The sequence below is a fragment of the Schistocerca piceifrons genome, unplaced genomic scaffold (assembly GCF_021461385.2).
Source record: "Schistocerca piceifrons isolate TAMUIC-IGC-003096 unplaced genomic scaffold, iqSchPice1.1 HiC_scaffold_702, whole genome shotgun sequence".
In the NCBI taxonomy this organism is placed as follows: domain Eukaryota; kingdom Metazoa; phylum Arthropoda; class Insecta; order Orthoptera; family Acrididae; genus Schistocerca; species Schistocerca piceifrons.
Window position 1 is genome coordinate 26438 of NW_025728951.1, and position 13118 is coordinate 39555.

The following is a 13118-nucleotide window of genomic DNA, read 5'->3' on the forward strand; positions in this document are numbered from 1 at the left end:
CTAGGCTCTGCTGTGTATCGCCACTTGCATTACAGGCAGCTGCTTTCGCGGGCGCGTCCGTGGCCGTGATCGTCTAGTGGTTAGGACATTGCGTTGTGGCCGCAATAACCCAGGTTCGAATCCTGGTCACGGCAATTTTGAAAGTTTTGCCTTGCTGCCGTTGCAATGACGAGTACTCGAAATGACAGTACTCTCTTGATTTTTTCACTCGTGTTCCGCAGGCCGCAGTTTGCCCTACCACTTCATCCCCAACACGTAATGTCGCCTCCCAGAGCGCAGACGTCCGCTGCTCTCTGTAGTCGAAAAGGGCAGTTGTTTGAAGTGCGATGGATGAGCAGCCAGTCCCAGCAGAACAGGAAGCTGTGGCGTGCACTGTTTGTACAAATGCTAGGAACACTGGCGCACCAAGCAGCGCATGTAGCGTGGCCGAGCGCTTTAAGGCGCTGGTTTAAGGCACCAGACTCTCTGTAGGCGCGGTTTCGAATCCCGTAGCTGCCGGGGGCTTTGCTGTGATCGCGTTAAGCTGCCGCTTTTTCTTCAAGTGTAACCTCCTTGAGCTCACATATGTTTGATACATGGAGCATTGTGGCTCCGCCTGACAGTTACAGCTACGATACTTTAGTGGTTACGGAAAGCCCAGGTTCGAAACCTGGTCACGGTACGAAAACGTCTCTTGACGCTGTCTCCTTAACTGCGACAGCTACAGACAAGTGGCGTCGCTACCATACGGCGGGCACGGCTTTTTCTTGCTGTGGATGGCCTAAAGAGACGCTTCCAGTGGGAGAGCAGTGGAAATACATGGCACGGCGATTGCCAAGATACTTCCATTTCGAAGTGATCTTTGTAGTACAAAGGAAACGTTTCGCGGCTGCTGCTCCAACGGTAACGTGGCCGAGCGGTCTAAGGCGCTGGTTTTAGGCACCAGTCTCTTCGGAGGCGTGGGTTCGAATCCCACCGTTGCCACTTTTTACGTCTCATTTTTGTGCCGTTGCGGTGTGTTCTCGTGGGGTAGGACGCAGCTCTTGTGACGCGCGTGCTGTGTAGGTAGCGTGGCCGAGCGGTCTAAGGCGCTGGTTTCAGGCACCATTCTCTTCGGAGGCGTGGGTTCCAATCCCACAGCTGCCAAACGTGTAATGTTTCCTGTGTCGAAGGCAGGTGCACTCATTGCCCGCAAAGGAAACAGCACAACAAGGCGTGAGCGTCTGCTTGGTGAATTGTCGTAGAACAGTGCGTGGTGCAACGACAGGATTTGTAGGCACCTTTTGCTCTCATCATTGCTGGCGTCCGTCTCCACGAAATGCGTCCGGGGCACGCCGTTCTATAACGCGAGAGAGTGGATTTTTTACAGTTGTCGTCAGTTAACCGTGGGTGGCTCCTGCGTTCGCTGGAAAGAGCACTGCCGTCGTTATCCGGTGTGGTCTAGTGGCTAGGATACCTGGCTCTCACCCAGGAGGCCCGGGTTCGATTCCCGGTACCGGAATCGCGCGTTTTTGTTGCTCCTCTTATGCGACTTGTCTCGACTTTGCTCGACTGACGCTACGCTGACGCGTGCAGAAAGCTACGTTAAGTATGATTCACGGCAACACCTGACGGCGAGAGAGATGAAGCGTCTATCCACTTGTTATCCAGCCACATACCTGTAGTCAAGAGGCTTGGGGGACTGCAAGACATTGCCACGGAGGTGAATGCAGCTAACCACTGTAGTTAGTGTCCTGACAGCGCAGGCACGTTCATTTGCTCGTATACATGTGATGGAGACCGTGTCTCACACTGCTGTGGCGTACACCTTGGCCTAGGCTCTGCTGTGTATCGCCACTTGCATTACAGGCAGCTGCTTTCGCGGGCGCGTCCGTGGCCGTGATCGTCTAGTGGTTAGGACATTGCGTTGTGGCCGCAATAACCCAGGTTCGAATCCTGGTCACGGCAATTTTGAAAGTTTTGCCTTGCTGCCGTTGCAATGACGAGTACTCGAAATGACAGTACTCTCTTGATTTTTTCACTCGTGTTCCGCAGGCCGCAGTTTGCCCTACCACTTCATCCCCAACACGTAATGTCGCCTCCCAGAGCGCAGACGTCCGCTGCTCTCTGTAGTCGAAAAGGGCAGTTGTTTGAAGTGCGATGGATGAGCAGCCAGTCCCAGCAGAACAGGAAGCTGTGGCGTGCACTGTTTGTACAAATGCTAGGAACACTGGCGCACCAAGCAGCGCATGTAGCGTGGCCGAGCGCTTTAAGGCGCTGGTTTAAGGCACCAGACTCTCTGTAGGCGCGGTTTCGAATCCCGTAGCTGCCGGGGGCTTTGCTGTGATCGCGTTAAGCTGCCGCTTTTTCTTCAAGTGTAACCTCCTTGAGCTCACATATGTTTGATACATGGAGCATTGTGGCTCCGCCTGACAGTTACAGCTACGATACTTTAGTGGTTACGGAAAGCCCAGGTTCGAAACCTGGTCACGGTACGAAAACGTCTCTTGACGCTGTCTCCTTAACTGCGACAGCTACAGACAAGTGGCGTCGCTACCATACGGCGGGCACGGCTTTTTCTTGCTGTGGATGGCCTAAAGAGACGCTTCCAGTGGGAGAGCAGTGGAAATACATGGCACGGCGATTGCCAAGATACTTCCATTTCGAAGTGATCTTTGTAGTACAAAGGAAACGTTTTGCGGCTGCTGCTCCAACGGTAACGTGGCCGAGCGGTCTAAGGCGCTGGTTTTAGGCACCAGTCTCTTCGGAGGCGTGGGTTCGAATCCCACCGTTGCCACTTTTTACGTCTCATTTTTGTGCCGTTGCGGTGTGTTCTCGTGGGGTAGGACGCAGCTCTTGTGACGCGCGTGCTGTGTAGGTAGCGTGGCCGAGCGGTCTAAGGCGCTGGTTTCAGGCACCATTCTCTTCGGAGGCGTGGGTTCCAATCCCACAGCTGCCAAACGTGTAATGTTTCCTGTGTCGAAGGCAGGTGCACTCATTGCCCGCAAAGGAAACAGCACAACAAGGCGTGAGCGTCTGCTTGGTGAATTGTCGTAGAACAGTGCGTGGTGCAACGACAGGATTTGTAGGCACCTTTTGCTCTCATCATTGCTGGCGTCCGTCTCCACGAAATGCGTCCGGGGCACGCCGTTCTATAACGCGAGAGAGTGGATTTTTTACAGTTGTCGTCAGTTAACCGTGGGTGGCTCCTGCGTTCGCTGGAAAGAGCACTGCCGTCGTTATCCGGTGTGGTCTAGTGGCTAGGATACCTGGCTCTCACCCAGGAGGCCCGGGTTCGATTCCCGGTACCGGAATCGCGCGTTTTTGTTGCTCCTCTTATGCGACTTGTCTCGACTTTGCTCGACTGACGCTACGCTGACGCGTGCAGAAAGCTACGTTAAGTATGATTCACGGCAACACCTGACGGCGAGAGAGATGAAGCGTCTATCCACTTGTTATCCAGCCACATACCTGTAGTCAAGAGGCTTGGGGGACTGCAAGACATTGCCACGGAGGTGAATGCAGCTAACCACTGTAGTTAGTGTCCTGACAGCGCAGGCACGTTCATTTGCTCGTATACATGTGATGGAGACCGTGTCTCACACTGCTGTGGCGTACACCTTGGCCTAGGCTCTGCTGTGTATCGCCACTTGCATTACAGGCAGCTGCTTTCGCGGGCGCGTCCGTGGCCGTGATCGTCTAGTGGTTAGGACATTGCGTTGTGGCCGCAATAACCCAGGTTCGAATCCTGGTCACGGCAATTTTGAAAGTTTTGCCTTGCTGCCGTTGCAATGACGAGTACTCGAAATGACAGTACTCTCTTGATTTTTTCACTCGTGTTCCGCAGGCCGCAGTTTGCCCTACCACTTCATCCCCAACACGTAATGTCGCCTCCCAGAGCGCAGACGTCCGCTGCTCTCTGTAGTCGAAAAGGGCAGTTGTTTGAAGTGCGATGGATGAGCAGCCAGTCCCAGCAGAACAGGAAGCTGTGGCGTGCACTGTTTGTACAAATGCTAGGAACACTGGCGCACCAAGCAGCGCATGTAGCGTGGCCGAGCGCTTTAAGGCGCTGGTTTAAGGCACCAGACTCTCTGTAGGCGCGGTTTCGAATCCCGTAGCTGCCGGGGGCTTTGCTGTGATCGCGTTAAGCTGCCGCTTTTTCTTCAAGTGTAACCTCCTTGAGCTCACATATGTTTGATACATGGAGCATTGTGGCTCCGCCTGACAGTTACAGCTACGATACTTTAGTGGTTACGGAAAGCCCAGGTTCGAAACCTGGTCACGGTACGAAAACGTCTCTTGACGCTGTCTCCTTAACTGCGACAGCTACAGACAAGTGGCGTCGCTACCATACGGCGGGCACGGCTTTTTCTTGCTGTGGATGGCCTAAAGAGACGCTTCCAGTGGGAGAGCAGTGGAAATACATGGCACGGCGATTGCCAAGATACTTCCATTTCGAAGTGATCTTTGTAGTACAAAGGAAACGTTTCGCGGCTGCTGCTCCAACGGTAACGTGGCCGAGCGGTCTAAGGCGCTGGTTTTAGGCACCAGTCTCTTCGGAGGCGTGGGTTCGAATCCCACCGTTGCCACTTTTTACGTCTCATTTTTGTGCCGTTGCGGTGTGTTCTCGTGGGGTAGGACGCAGCTCTTGTGACGCGCGTGCTGTGTAGGTAGCGTGGCCGAGCGATCTAAGGCGCTGGTTTCAGGCACCATTCTCTTCGGAGGCGTGGGTTCCAATCCCACAGCTGCCAAACGTGTAATGTTTCCTGTGTCGAAGGCAGGTGCACTCATTGCCCGCAAAGGAAACAGCACAACAAGGCGTGAGCGTCTGCTTGGTGAATTGTCGTAGAACAGTGCGTGGTGCAACGACAGGATTTGTAGGCACCTTTTGCTCTCATCATTGCTGGCGTCCGTCTCCACGAAATGCGTCCGGGGCACGCCGTTCTATAACGCGAGAGAGTGGATTTTTTACAGTTGTCGTCAGTTAACCGTGGGTGGCTCCTGCGTTCGCTGGAAAGAGCACTGCCGTCGTTATCCGGTGTGGTCTAGTGGCTAGGATACCTGGCTCTCACCCAGGAGGTCCGGGTTCGATTCCCGGTACCGGAATCGCGCGTTTTTGTTGCTCCTCTTATGCGACTTGTCTCGACTTTGCTCGACTGACGCTACGCTGACGCGTGCAGAAAGCTACGTTAAGTATGATTCACGGCAACACCTGACGGCGAGAGAGATGAAGCGTCTATCCACTTGTTATCCAGCCACATACCTGTAGTCAAGAGGCTTGGGGGACTGCAAGACATTGCCACGGAGGTGAATGCAGCTAACCACTGTAGTTAGTGTCCTGACAGCGCAGGCACGTTCATTTGCTCGTATACATGTGATGGAGACCGTGTCTCACACTGCTGTGGCGTACACCTTGGCCTAGGCTCTGCTGTGTATCGCCACTTGCATTACAGGCAGCTGCTTTCGCGGGCGCGTCCGTGGCCGTGATCGTCTAGTGGTTAGGACATTGCGTTGTGGCCGCAATAACCCAGGTTCGAATCCTGGTCAGGGCAATTTTGAAAGTTTTGCCTTGCTGCCGTTGCAATGACGAGTACTCGAAATGACAGTACTCTCTTGATTTTTTCACTCGTGTTCCGCAGGCCGCAGTTTGCCCTACCACTTCATCCCCAACACGTAATGTCGCCTCCCAGAGCGCAGACGTCCGCTGCTCTCTGTAGTCGAAAAGGGCAGTTGTTTGAAGTGCGATGGATGAGCAGCCAGTCCCAGCAGAACAGGAAGCTGTGGCGTGCACTGTTTGTACAAATGCTAGGAACACTGGCGCACCAAGCAGCGCATGTAGCGTGGCCGAGCGCTTTAAGGCGCTGGTTTAAGGCACCAGACTCTCTGTAGGCGCGGTTTCGAATCCCGTAGCTGCCGGGGGCTTTGCTGTGATCGCGTTAAGCTGCCGCTTTTTCTTCAAGTGTAACCTCCTTGAGCTCACATATGTTTGATACATGGAGCATTGTGGCTCCGCCTGACAGTTACAGCTACGATACTTTAGTGGTTACGGAAAGCCCAGGTTCGAAACCTGGTCACGGTACGAAAACGTCTCTTGACGCTGTCTCCTTAACTGCGACAGCTACAGACAAGTGGCGTCGCTACCATACGGCGGGCACGGCTTTTTCTTGCTGTGGATGGCCTAAAGAGACGCTTCCAGTGGGAGAGCAGTGGAAATACATGGCACGGCGATTGCCAAGATACTTCCATTTCGAAGTGATCTTTGTAGTACAAAGGAAACGTTTTGCGGCTGCTGCTCCAACGGTAACGTGGCCGAGCGGTCTAAGGCGCTGGTTTTAGGCACCAGTCTCTTCGGAGGCGTGGGTTCGAATCCCACCGTTGCCACTTTTTACGTCTCATTTTTGTGCCGTTGCGGTGTGTTCTCGTGGGGTAGGACGCAGCTCTTGTGACGCGCGTGCTGTGTAGGTAGCGTGGCCGAGCGGTCTAAGGCGCTGGTTTCAGGCACCATTCTCTTCGGAGGCGTGGGTTCCAATCCCACAGCTGCCAAACGTGTAATGTTTCCTGTGTCGAAGGCAGGTGCACTCATTGCCCGCAAAGGAAACAGCACAACAAGGCGTGAGCGTCTGCTTGGTGAATTGTCGTAGAACAGTGCGTGGTGCAACGACAGGATTTGTAGGCACCTTTTGCTCTCATCATTGCTGGCGTCCGTCTCCACGAAATGCGTCCGGGGCACGCCGTTCTATAACGCGAGAGAGTGGATTTTTTACAGTTGTCGTCAGTTAACCGTGGGTGGCTCCTGCGTTCGCTGGAAAGAGCACTGCCGTCGTTATCCGGTGTGGTCTAGTGGCTAGGATACCTGGCTCTCACCCAGGAGGCCCGGGTTCGATTCCCGGTACCGGAATCGCGCGTTTTTGTTGCTCCTCTTATGCGACTTGTCTCGACTTTGCTCGACTGACGCTACGCTGACGCGTGCAGAAAGCTACGTTAAGTATGATTCACGGCAACACCTGACGGCGAGAGAGATGAAGCGTCTATCCACTTGTTATCCAGCCACATACCTGTAGTCAAGAGGCTTGGGGGACTGCAAGACATTGCCACGGAGGTGAATGCAGCTAACCACTGTAGTTAGTGTCCTGACAGCGCAGGCACGTTCATTTGCTCGTATACATGTGATGGAGACCGTGTCTCACACTGCTGTGGCGTACACCTTGGCCTAGGCTCTGCTGTGTATCGCCACTTGCATTACAGGCAGCTGCTTTCGCGGGCGCGTCCGTGGCCGTGATCGTCTAGTGGTTAGGACATTGCGTTGTGGCCGCAATAACCCAGGTTCGAATCCTGGTCAGGGCAATTTTGAAAGTTTTGCCTTGCTGCCGTTGCAATGACGAGTACTCGAAATGACAGTACTCTCTTGATTTTTTCACTCGTGTTCCGCAGGCCGCAGTTTGCCCTACCACTTCATCCCCAACACGTAATGTCGCCTCCCAGAGCGCAGACGTCCGCTGCTCTCTGTAGTCGAAAAGGGCAGTTGTTTGAAGTGCGATGGATGAGCAGCCAGTCCCAGCAGAACAGGAAGCTGTGGCGTGCACTGTTTGTACAAATGCTAGGAACACTGGCGCACCAAGCAGCGCATGTAGCGTGGCCGAGCGCTTTAAGGCGCTGGTTTAAGGCACCAGACTCTCTGTAGGCGCGGTTTCGAATCCCGTAGCTGCCGGGGGCTTTGCTGTGATCGCGTTAAGCTGCCGCTTTTTCTTCAAGTGTAACCTCCTTGAGCTCACATATGTTTGATACATGGAGCATTGTGGCTCCGCCTGACAGTTACAGCTACGATACTTTAGTGGTTACGGAAAGCCCAGGTTCGAAACCTGGTCACGGTACGAAAACGTCTCTTGACGCTGTCTCCTTAACTGCGACAGCTACAGACAAGTGGCGTCGCTACCATACGGCGGGCACGGCTTTTTCTTGCTGTGGATGGCCTAAAGAGACGCTTCCAGTGGGAGAGCAGTGGAAATACATGGCACGGCGATTGCCAAGATACTTCCATTTCGAAGTGATCTTTGTAGTACAAAGGAAACGTTTCGCGGCTGCTGCTCCAACGGTAACGTGGCCGAGCGGTCTAAGGCGCTGGTTTTAGGCACCAGTCTCTTCGGAGGCGTGGGTTCGAATCCCACCGTTGCCACTTTTTACGTCTCATTTTTGTGCCGTTGCGGTGTGTTCTCGTGGGGTAGGACGCAGCTCTTGTGACGCGCGTGCTGTGTAGGTAGCGTGGCCGAGCGGTCTAAGGCGCTGGTTTCAGGCACCATTCTCTTCGGAGGCGTGGGTTCCAATCCCACAGCTGCCAAACGTGTAATGTTTCCTGTGTCGAAGGCAGGTGCACTCATTGCCCGCAAAGGAAACAGCACAACAAGGCGTGAGCGTCTGCTTGGTGAATTGTCGTAGAACAGTGCGTGGTGCAACGACAGGATTTGTAGGCACCTTTTGCTCTCATCATTGCTGGCGTCCGTCTCCACGAAATGCGTCCGGGGCACGCCGTTCTATAACGCGAGAGAGTGGATTTTTTACAGTTGTCGTCAGTTAACCGTGGGTGGCTCCTGCGTTCGCTGGAAAGAGCACTGCCGTCGTTATCCGGTGTGGTCTAGTGGCTAGGATACCTGGCTCTCACCCAGGAGGCCCGGGTTCGATTCCCGGTACCGGAATCGCGCGTTTTTGTTGCTCCTCTTATGCGACTTGTCTCGACTTTGCTCGACTGACGCTACGCTGACGCGTGCAGAAAGCTACGTTAAGTATGATTCACGGCAACACCTGACGGCGAGAGAGATGAAGCGTCTATCCACTTGTTATCCAGCCACATACCTGTAGTCAAGAGGCTTGGGGGACTGCAAGACATTGCCACGGAGGTGAATGCAGCTAACCACTGTAGTTAGTGTCCTGACAGCGCAGGCACGTTCATTTGCTCGTATACATGTGATGGAGACCGTGTCTCACACTGCTGTGGCGTACACCTTGGCCTAGGCTCTGCTGTGTATCGCCACTTGCATTACAGGCAGCTGCTTTCGCGGGCGCGTCCGTGGCCGTGATCGTCTAGTGGTTAGGACATTGCGTTGTGGCCGCAATACCCAGGTTCGAATCCTGGTCACGGCAATTTTGAAAGTTTTGCCTTGCTGCCGTTGCAATGACGAGTACTCGAAATGACAGTACTCTCTTGATTTTTTCACTCGTGTTCCGCAGGCCGCAGTTTGCCCTACCACTTCATCCCCAACACGTAATGTCGCCTCCCAGAGCGCAGACGTCCGCTGCTCTCTGTAGTCGAAAAGGGCAGTTGTTTGAAGTGCGATGGATGAGCAGCCAGTCCAGCAGAACAGGAAGCTGTGGCGTGCACTGTTTGTACAAATGCTAGGAACACTGGCGCACCAAGCAGCGCATGTAGCGTGGCCGAGCGCTTTAAGGCGCTGGTTTAAGGCACCAGACTCTCTGTAGGCGCGGTTTCGAATCCCGTAGCTGCCGGGGGCTTTGCTGTGATCGCGTTAAGCTGCCGCTTTTTCTTCAAGTGTAACCTCCTTGAGCTCACATATGTTTGATACATGGAGCATTGTGGCTCCGCCTGACAGTTACAGCTACGATACTTTAGTGGTTACGGAAAGCCCAGGTTCGAAACCTGGTCACGTACGAAAACGTCTCTTGACGCTGTCTCCTTAACTGCGACAGCTACAGACAAGTGGCGTCGCTACCATACGGCGGGCACGGCTTTTTCTTGCTGTGGATGGCCTAAAGAGACGCTTCCAGTGGGAGAGCAGTGGAAATACATGGCACGGCGATTGCCAAGATACTTCCATTTCGAAGTGATCTTTGTAGTACAAAGGAAACGTTTTGCGGCTGCTGCTCCAACGGTAACGTGGCCGAGCGGTCTAAGGCGCTGGTTTTAGGCACCAGTCTCTTCGGAGGCGTGGGTTCGAATCCCACCGTTGCCACTTTTTACGTCCTCATTTTTGTGCCGTTGCGGTGTGTTCTCGTGGGGTAGGACGCAGCTCTTGTGACGCGCGTGCTGTGTAGGTAGCGTGGCCGAGCGGTCTAAGGCGCTGGTTTCAGGCACCATTCTCTTCGGAGGCGTGGGTTCCAATCCCACAGCTGCCAAACGTGTAATGTTTCCTGTGTCGAAGGCAGGTGCACTCATTGCCCGCAAAGGAAACAGCACAACAAGGCGTGAGCGTCTGCTTGGTGAATTGTCGTAGAACAGTGCGTGGTGCAACGACAGGATTTGTAGGCACCTTTTGCTCTCATCATTGCTGGCGTCCGTCTCCACGAAATGCGTCCGGGGCACGCCGTTCTATAACGCGAGAGAGTGGATTTTTTACAGTTGTCGTCAGTTAACCGTGGGTGGCTCCTGCGTTCGCTGGAAAGAGCACTGCCGTCGTTATCCGGTGTGGTCTAGTGGCTAGGATACCTGGCTCTCACCCAGGAGGCCCGGGTTCGATTCCCGGTACCGGAATCGCGCGTTTTTGTTGCTCCTCTTATGCGACTTGTCTCGACTTTGCTCGACTGACGCTACGCTGACGCGTGCAGAAAGCTACGTTAAGTATGATTCACGGCAACACCTGACGGCGAGAGAGATGAAGCGTCTATCCACTTGTTATCCAGCCACATACCTGTAGTCAAGAGGCTTGGGGGACTGCAAGACATTGCCACGGAGGTGAATGCAGCTAACCACTGTAGTTAGTGTCCTGACAGCGCAGGCACGTTCATTTGCTCGTATACATGTGATGGAGACCGTGTCTCACACTGCTGTGGCGTACACCTTGGCCTAGGCTCTGCTGTGTATCGCCACTTGCATTACAGGCAGCTGCTTTCGCGGGCGCGTCCGTGGCCGTGATCGTCTAGTGGTTAGGACATTGCGTTGTGGCCGCAATAACCCAGGTTCGAATCCTGGTCACGGCAATTTTGAAAGTTTTGCCTTGCTGCCGTTGCAATGACGAGTACTCGAAATGACAGTACTCTCTTGATTTTTTCACTCGTGTTCCGCAGGCCGCAGTTTGCACTACCACTTCATCCCCAACACGTAATGTCGCCTCCCAGAGCGCAGACGTCCGCTGCTCTCTGTAGTCGAAAAGGGCAGTTGTTTGAAGTGCGATGGATGAGCAGCCGGTCCCAGCAGAACAGGAAGCTGTGGCGTGCACTGTTTGTACAAATGCTAGGAACACTGGCGCACCAAGCAGCGCATGTAGCGTGGCCGAGCGCTTTAAGGCGCTGGTTTAAGGCACCAGTATCTCTGTAGGCGCGGTTTCGAATCCCGTAGCTGCCGGCGGTTTTGCTGTGATCGCGTTAACCTGCGCTTTTTCTTCAAGTGTAACCTCCTTGAGCTCACATATGTTTGATACATGGAGCATTCTAGCTCCGCCTGACAGTTACAGCTACGATACTTTAGTGGTTACGGAAGGCCCAGGTTCGAAACCTGGTCACGGCACGAAAACGTCTCTTGACGCTGTCTCCTTAACTGCGACAGCTACAGACAAGTGGCGTCGCTACCGTACGGCGGGCACGGCTTTTTCTTGCTGTGGATGGCCTAAAGAGACGCTTCCAGTGGGAGAGCAGTGGAAATACATGGCACGGCGATTGCCAAGATACTTCCATTTCGAAGTGATCTTTGTAGTCCAAAGGAAACGTTTTGCCGCTGCTGCTCCAACGGTAACGTGGCCGAGCGGTCTAAGGCGCTGGTTTTAGGCACCAGTCTCTTCGGAGGCGTGGGTTCGAATCCCACCGTTGCCACTTTTTACGTCTCATTTTTGTGCCGTTGCTGCGTGTTCTCGTGGGGTAGGACGCAGCTCTTAGGATGCGCGTGTTGTGTAGGTAGCATGGCCGAGCGGTCTAAGGCGCTGGTTTCAGGCACCATTCTCTTCGGAGGCGTGGGTTCGAATCCCACAGCTGCCAAACGTGTAATGTTTCCTGTGTCGAAGGCAGATGCACTCATTGCCCGCAAAGGAAACAGCACAACAAGGCGTGAGCGTCTGCTTGGTGAATTGTTGTAGAACAGTGCGTGGTGCAACGACAGGATTTGCAGGCACCTTTTGCTCTCATCATTGCTGGCGTCGTCTCCACGAAATGCGTGCGGAGCACGCCGTTTCTATATAACGCGAGAGAGTGGATTTTTTGCAGTTGTCGTCAGTTAACCGTGGGTGCTGCTGCGTTCGCTGGAAAGAGCACTGCCGTCGTTATCCGGTGTGGTCTAGTGGCTAGGATACCTGGCTCTCACCCAGGAGGCCCGGGTTCGATTCCCGGTACCGGAATCGCGCGTTTTTGTTGCTCCTCTTATGCGACTTGTCTCGACTTTGCTCGACTGACGCGTGCACAAAGCTACGTTAAGTATGACTCGCGGCAACACCTGACGGCGAGAGAGATGCGGCGTCTATCCACTTGTTATCGAGCCACATACCGGTACCTGTAGTCAAGAGGCTTGGAGGCCACGGAGGTGAATGCAGCTAACCACTGTAGTTAGTGTCCTGACAGCGCAGGCACGTTCATTTGCTCGTATACGTGTGATGGAGACCGTGTCTGACACTGCTGTGGCGTACACCTTGGCCTAGGCTTTGCTGGGTATCGCCACTTGCATTCCAGCCAGCTGCCTTCGCGGGCGCCTCCGTGGCCATGGCCGTGATCGTCTAGTGGTTAGGACATTGCGTTGTGGCCGCAATAACCCAGGTTCGAATCCTGGTCACGGCAATTTTGAAAGTTTTGCCTTGCTGCCGTTGCAATGACGAGTACTCGAAATGACAGTACTCTGTTGATTTTTTCACTCGTGTTCCGCAGGCCGCAGTTTGCACTACCACTTCATCCCCAACACGTAATGTCGCCTCCCAGAGCGCAGACGTCCGCTGCTCTCTGTAGTCGAAAAGGGCAGTTGTTTGAAGTGCGATGGATGAGCAGCCGGTCCCAGCAGAACAGGAAGCTGTGGCGTGCACTGTTTGTACAAATGCTAGGAACACTGGCGCACCAAGCAGCGCATGTAGCGTGGCCGAGCGCTTTAAGGCGCTGGTTTAAGGCACCAGTATCTCTGTAGGCGCGGTTTCGAATCCCGTAGCTGCCGGCGGTTTTGCTGTGATCGCGTTAACCTGCCGCTTTTTCTTCAAGTGTAACCTCCTTGAGCTCACATATGTTTGATACATGGAGCATTCTAG

General features: G+C 54.1%; 22 non-coding genes across 22 annotated transcripts; all 22 read left to right on the forward strand.

Moving 5' to 3' along the window:
* The first annotated feature begins 62 nt into the window (after positions 1-62).
* Trnah-gug lies at positions 63-134 on the forward strand. Its single transcript has one exon. It is a non-coding gene; the product is annotated as a tRNA-His (tRNA).
* A 747-nt stretch (positions 135-881) lies between these two features.
* Trnal-uag lies at positions 882-963 on the forward strand. The gene has a single exon. It is a non-coding gene; the product is annotated as a tRNA-Leu (tRNA).
* Positions 964-1408: 445 nt separating this feature from the next.
* Positions 1409-1480, forward strand: Trnae-cuc. Its single transcript has one exon. It is a non-coding gene; the product is annotated as a tRNA-Glu (tRNA).
* A 374-nt stretch (positions 1481-1854) lies between these two features.
* On the forward strand, positions 1855-1926 carry Trnah-gug. The gene has a single exon. It is a non-coding gene; the product is annotated as a tRNA-His (tRNA).
* Positions 1927-2673: 747 nt separating this feature from the next.
* On the forward strand, positions 2674-2755 carry Trnal-uag. The gene has a single exon. It is a non-coding gene; the product is annotated as a tRNA-Leu (tRNA).
* Positions 2756-3200: 445 nt separating this feature from the next.
* Trnae-cuc lies at positions 3201-3272 on the forward strand. Its single transcript has one exon. It is a non-coding gene; the product is annotated as a tRNA-Glu (tRNA).
* A 374-nt stretch (positions 3273-3646) lies between these two features.
* Positions 3647-3718, forward strand: Trnah-gug. The gene has a single exon. It is a non-coding gene; the product is annotated as a tRNA-His (tRNA).
* Positions 3719-4465: 747 nt separating this feature from the next.
* Trnal-uag lies at positions 4466-4547 on the forward strand. The gene has a single exon. It is a non-coding gene; the product is annotated as a tRNA-Leu (tRNA).
* A 445-nt stretch (positions 4548-4992) lies between these two features.
* On the forward strand, positions 4993-5064 carry Trnae-cuc. Its single transcript has one exon. It is a non-coding gene; the product is annotated as a tRNA-Glu (tRNA).
* A 374-nt stretch (positions 5065-5438) lies between these two features.
* Trnah-gug lies at positions 5439-5510 on the forward strand. The gene has a single exon. It is a non-coding gene; the product is annotated as a tRNA-His (tRNA).
* Positions 5511-6257: 747 nt separating this feature from the next.
* Trnal-uag lies at positions 6258-6339 on the forward strand. Its single transcript has one exon. It is a non-coding gene; the product is annotated as a tRNA-Leu (tRNA).
* Positions 6340-6784: 445 nt separating this feature from the next.
* Positions 6785-6856, forward strand: Trnae-cuc. Its single transcript has one exon. It is a non-coding gene; the product is annotated as a tRNA-Glu (tRNA).
* Positions 6857-7230: 374 nt separating this feature from the next.
* Trnah-gug lies at positions 7231-7302 on the forward strand. The gene has a single exon. It is a non-coding gene; the product is annotated as a tRNA-His (tRNA).
* Positions 7303-8049: 747 nt separating this feature from the next.
* Trnal-uag lies at positions 8050-8131 on the forward strand. Its single transcript has one exon. It is a non-coding gene; the product is annotated as a tRNA-Leu (tRNA).
* A 445-nt stretch (positions 8132-8576) lies between these two features.
* On the forward strand, positions 8577-8648 carry Trnae-cuc. Its single transcript has one exon. It is a non-coding gene; the product is annotated as a tRNA-Glu (tRNA).
* A 374-nt stretch (positions 8649-9022) lies between these two features.
* Positions 9023-9093, forward strand: Trnah-gug. The gene has a single exon. It is a non-coding gene; the product is annotated as a tRNA-His (tRNA).
* A 745-nt stretch (positions 9094-9838) lies between these two features.
* On the forward strand, positions 9839-9920 carry Trnal-uag. The gene has a single exon. It is a non-coding gene; the product is annotated as a tRNA-Leu (tRNA).
* A 446-nt stretch (positions 9921-10366) lies between these two features.
* On the forward strand, positions 10367-10438 carry Trnae-cuc. The gene has a single exon. It is a non-coding gene; the product is annotated as a tRNA-Glu (tRNA).
* A 374-nt stretch (positions 10439-10812) lies between these two features.
* Positions 10813-10884, forward strand: Trnah-gug. Its single transcript has one exon. It is a non-coding gene; the product is annotated as a tRNA-His (tRNA).
* A 746-nt stretch (positions 10885-11630) lies between these two features.
* Trnal-uag lies at positions 11631-11712 on the forward strand. The gene has a single exon. It is a non-coding gene; the product is annotated as a tRNA-Leu (tRNA).
* A 446-nt stretch (positions 11713-12158) lies between these two features.
* On the forward strand, positions 12159-12230 carry Trnae-cuc. Its single transcript has one exon. It is a non-coding gene; the product is annotated as a tRNA-Glu (tRNA).
* A 361-nt stretch (positions 12231-12591) lies between these two features.
* Trnah-gug lies at positions 12592-12663 on the forward strand. Its single transcript has one exon. It is a non-coding gene; the product is annotated as a tRNA-His (tRNA).
* Positions 12664-13118: the final 455 nt, after the last annotated feature.